The sequence below is a fragment of the Castor canadensis genome, chromosome 10, assembly GCF_047511655.1.
Source record: "Castor canadensis chromosome 10, mCasCan1.hap1v2, whole genome shotgun sequence".
Lineage (NCBI taxonomy): Eukaryota > Metazoa > Chordata > Mammalia > Rodentia > Castoridae > Castor > Castor canadensis.
In genome coordinates, this window is record NC_133395.1 from 146,000,424 (window position 1) to 146,005,988 (window position 5,565).

Here is a 5,565-nt window from a genome sequence, read left to right on the forward strand (position 1 = left end):
ATGATTTTTGATTATATTTTTGGTGACTATGGTGTGTCACATAATATTGTCCTTATGCGATTAAGACCACGGATGTGGTAGCATTTCTAAAAAGAATTGCTTCACTATTACCTCTAGAACTTTCTTCCAAAACTCTGACATCCATTGAGCAAACTTTGGTGCTAGAGTTTTCCTCCTAGGCATGTAATGGTTGACTGTCTTGCATATATCAGTAACAAAAGGTAACAGAGTTTTGTATATATATGTGTGGGGAATCTTCCCTTTTTTTTGGACCAATGAAACATTTATTTGATGGTCTACCTGGAAGGAAATATGGTTATTTTTCCTAGGATATATTTGTTCTGCTGATGTTTCCTTTATGCTCTATTTCCATATCTCTATTTTCATACACAACTTTTCAATGTCAAATTTTAGTGTAATTTTGTAAATGACATTTTAAGTGCCAAATGAATTCAGCATGTGCCTTTCCACCAATGGCTTGTGTGAACTTGGTCATGGTTCTTCATTTTTCAGAGGGGGATAGACCCCAAAGAAGGAGAAAATTGTGCCACTGACACAATTAGACCCTGAATTAAGCTTCACAGATTCAGGTTGGGGTGTAGCTCAGTGGTAGAGCACTTGCCTAGCATGTGCAAGACCCTGGGTTCCAGCCCCAGCACTGAAAAAATTTTAAATTCATAGATTTTATTCAGAAAGCAAATGTATGCCTTTATTTATTTACTTATTTAATATTTTATTTATTTATTTATTTGCAGTACTGGGGTTTGAACTTAGGACCTACACCTTGAGACACCCCACCAGCCCTTTTTTGTGAAGGGTTTTTTGAGATAGGGTCTTGTGAATTATTTGCCTGGGCTGGCTTTGAACCATGATCCTCCTGATCTCTGCCTCCTGAGTAGCTAGGTTTACAGGTGTGAGCCACTGGTACCTGGCTAACCTATGCCTTTTAGATTATGTGAACATAATAATAATAAAAATAAAATAATTAAAGGTAATTAGGGTTAGGTTTTCTATCACATGCAACTAAATAGGTCTTAAACAATTGTGACTTTCACATCTATGTGACACATTCACACTTACATACATTTCTAATTGCATTTTAAAAGAACATATGCCACATATGTAAAATACAGAAGAACAGTTGTTGAAACTGCAAGATAATGGTTCTTTGCCGGTTACACATGTAAATGCTTGATTCTGCCTCCTGAATCTGTGGCTACCTGCTTTCTTCCACATCCTCCACTGACTGAGCTGTAACCAGGCTGTCATGTGTCAGTACCTCCACTGTGTGGCCAAGTAGTGTCTGACTCTTTCCCACACCTTTCTTCACTGTGTTCCTAGAGGTGATTATCGCCTATCCTCTTTTTTATTTATACTCATCTCACCTCAATTTGTGCAACTTTGGTAGCTTGTGATTTATTTTAGGAGCTCATTCTTCCGTCTCCAGGTCACCCTCTGCCCTGTTCCATGGACAGTGACACCCAGAGCCCTTTTCTGGGTGAAAGCTGAGGGCTGAGTCAGATCTGTGACCCCTACTCACATGAGCATATTGCAGAGCCTCCTTTCCACTCCCCAAATCACATTCATAGGTAACATCACCTACTTGTAACTCATAACTTAAATAAATCAATGTGATACCGTGGTTGTAAATATTATAATGCGATAATAAGCAAAGTAATTTGTAATAAAAGAATAGATTTAATTACATAAATGCATGGCAGTACTATCCTGAAGGAGAGGATGAGATGTCAGATAACTATCTATATAACAAGAGAAGTAAGACACTCAACTAAATAGCATATCATTTTGAAATAAAAGGCTTATAAGTATATAAATATTTATATGCATGCACATATATATATAGTTATATATGCATTGAATTTACCAAACATAAAATAATTGCAGATGTGGTTCTCTGGCCACTGGGGGGCTACAGGTGATTTTCTGGAAGGGCAGACAACTCTTGGGAAAGTCTGGAATACAGAAGACACCACTGTCCCAGTTAGAGAGGTTGTGTGTTTTAAGAAACCTTGCAAAAATTAACAATAATGTGAGAAGGAGGGTTTTTCCAATATGTATTTGAAATTTTAAGGGTCTATCATATGCTGTTTGGTCCTTTTTGGCTTCTTGGCTTAAAGACTTCAAATTTCGTTGTTGTGACAGTTTGGTGCCTATTTTGATTGGGTCTGGCTAATCTTAATACTCTCATTCCTCTTTGCCAGTGGTTTGACCAGGAATGGACATGTGACTTCATTTTGGCCAATAGGATTTAGGGGAAAAACTACCACGGTCTACTGGGAATGATTTTCCTAGAAAGACACATGCATAGAGAAAGCCCCTTTTGCTCTCCCCCACCTTTTATTCTCAATGTTTCTAGTTGCTTTATTTGCAATAGCCAAAACCTAGAAATAACCCAAATGTCCATCCTCATTTAAGTGGATAAACAAATTGTGGTATAGCCACATGAAATATTACTCAATAGAGATTACTGTTGTACGCACAGATGAATCTCAAAGAACTGAGTCAAAGAAGTACATACATACAAAAAAGTACATGTAGCATGTTTCTATTTTTCTATAATTGTAGGAAATGCAAACTACAGTGATTAAGCTCACCAGTGATTGCCTGGGGAGAAGAAGAGCCAGAGGTGTGAGAAAAGAGCACTGGAAGACTTTTGGGGGTGGTCGAGATGTTTATTATCTTGACTGGAATTGCCTCATGGTTCTGTGTTTGTGTGTTTGTGTGTTCAAATTTCACCAAATTGTACACTTAAATTTTTTTAAGAAGTCATTTGTTGTTTTCACTCTTGTTCCCTTATGAGTACGTGCTATTTTCCAGAGGCTAAATACCATATGATGCCTTCACTCATTAGCTAATAGAATGTATTAGTGCATCTTTGGTTTAAAAATTTTGTTTTATTTACCAGTATGGTAACCATCCATTACATAGAGCAGTATTGCTCCAGGTCATAAGAGCCGGTTGTGCACATCTCTTCCCACCTCTGTTTGCAAGTGGCATGTTGATGGCCTGAACACATACATAGTGAAGAACTTACACCATGGAAATCAGCAATGTTACCACAAATCCAGGACATTTTCTTAGATAGCTGGTTGTTAAACAGTTACCAACCCATCACTAGCTATAGCACACATAAACAAAAATGCATTAGAGTCCTTAATTTTTAATTATGCAAAGCGTTTTGAGAAGACCAAAAAGTCTGAGAATCACCAAGCTCAGTGGCTCTTTATCTATCGAGCTAAAAAATGTAGCTAAGGAAAAAAGCAAAAAAAGAAAAGCAGAAAAAGACAAGACTTTCAGACACTCAACCCTGTCAGAAATATCTTGTAGATTCATACTGAGTCTTTTCACCAATGCTACCACTGCCATTCTTCCATGGGCTCACTGTTGACCCAGTCTTTCCTCCAAGACCAGGAAGGTCTGGAATTTGAAGAGCCCAATGGCTGCTAGGAGGCAAGAAGCTACTACTTCCTCTGGCAAACACCAAGGATCCCCATGAGATCAAAGTATTACACAATGATCCAAAACCATAAGATACTTCTTGGAAAATAGCACCATACCAAGTTTTCAGATAAGAGGATTCCAACTCCAGCAAATGGGATAAGATAGTCATTACACAACCTATTTGTATTAGGTAATTCATCCACCAGGATACCACGATCTGTACTGCTATCAACTACTTTGAAGCAAATCGTGGAAGAAGCTTCAGAGCCATCTCCTCTTGCTCCTTGACCCTGACCCAGACCCTTTCTAACTAATATAGTATGGAAATGTCAGCATGCTTGAGCCTCAATCATCTCAATAAAGCACTCTCTGGGAATAAAAGGTTGAATATTTTAAAAAAGCTTATTAGCTGGGCACCAGTGGCTCACATTACTCAGGAGGCAGAGATCAGGAGGATCACGGTTCGAAGCTAGCCTGGGCAAATAGTTCTCGAGACCCTATCTTGAAAAAAACCACCACAAAGAAGGGCTGGTGGAATGGCTCAAGGTGTAGGCCCTGAGTTCAAACCCTAGGCTGTAAAAAGTAAAAGCTCTATTAAAGAATTCAATAGGGGGCTGGAGGTATAGATCAGTGATAGAGCACACATAGTTAACATGTGCAAGGCCTTGGGTTCAACACCCAGCACTGCCTCTCCCCCCCAAATAATTTATTAGGGAATGGAGTTGCAGGATCATATCTTCCTGTTTTATGACATGTCTCCACTGCATAAAGGTCTGATTAATCCTGTCTAAAAATTGGAATTTGCTGGCATATTTCAGCCAACTTTTTCAGATCTCTGTCTGGATACAAGATCATTTCTTCAGTGCCAACTTTGCCTAGGACCTCCCTCAAAGGATTAGTGAGGATGCCCTGTCCTCAGGCCACATAGGAGCTGGAAAGACTGTGGCCATATATGCCTGGTTATTAACAGCCTGGCCTCATTGAAGCAATTCCCAGTGGGGTGGTCCAATGGTCATTCTGAAAGCTCGAGGATACACCAACATTTGGAAACCTCTCTATGTGTAGTTTTTTCTGCAAGCTTTGTAAAGTGCATGTTGTCGCAGATGTCCAGGTCTACTTGGTGGTAAGGAGTATCACATGTGGAGAAAATGTCACCAGGACTCAATGTTTTAGATTCTTGAAATGTAATTTCCCCAGGAACATCAGTGTCAAACAGATAGACTTTTTTGTGCTTTACTAGTAAAGTTCCATCAGGCCCAAAGACAGTACTTCACAGAATCCTCTTCAGGGATGGAGCCTCCAATGAGATATACAATGCAGTCCTTTGCTACTTCAGAAAGCTTCTGTGTGGATTCACCAGGAATTTTCTCTGCATGTTCAGGAAAATATTTCATGCCATATGGAGAATTAAGGCATTCTGGTAGAGAAACTGTTTTGGCTCCTTGCTTTGCTGCTTCCCAGAAAAGACTACAAGGTTGGGTGATCTTATCTGATTTGATGGAAAAAAATTAAAGCTGCATGAGGGCCAAGCAGAAAGTAGCCATGGCTGTCCCTGGAAGTCCCATCAGCAGTGGTAAAGAGCAGAATTGCTCTCCTTTTTGCTACCCTGAAAGGATGTGGTGTTGGGGGCTATGGCAGCCATCATGTGAAGGGAGATAACATGGCATGCAAAGAATGGCAGGGTGGGAAATTAGAAAGACTTAAGTCTTATAATATCAGTGGACCCTTGAACAAACCCAGGTCCTCACCTTGGACCTTCTTGTTTAGTCAACCCTAATGTTTTAGATAAAACTTCCTAATCTGGTGACAAAAAGTGTCAGTGCACTAAAGAATGACTTCCCTCAGCCCTCAGGCAGATGGAGGGGGCCTGGATCCCTTACTTCTTCATGTGATAGCCTCTGACTCTAAGCAGTGCCTTCTGTTTCCCACTGTAGCCAACTCATTCCATCATCTCTGTAAACCATGGAGGGACAAGGTGATTCCTGGGACATTGCCTGCACCACTGAGAGTCCAGTGTCCCACATGGACAACCATACTTGCCTTCAGTAGTCTCTCTCCCTCTGGTCATCTGGAATTACTCACTTCCCTAGACACTCTAAGTCT

The 5,565-nt window shown here is 40.1% G+C and overlaps 1 pseudogene; it reads right to left on the reverse strand.

Moving 5' to 3' along the window:
* Positions 1 to 2,611: 2,611 nt before the first annotated feature.
* Positions 2,612 to 5,006, reverse strand: LOC109694313 (omega-amidase NIT2 pseudogene; annotated as a pseudogene).
* Positions 5,007 to 5,565: the final 559 nt, after the last annotated feature.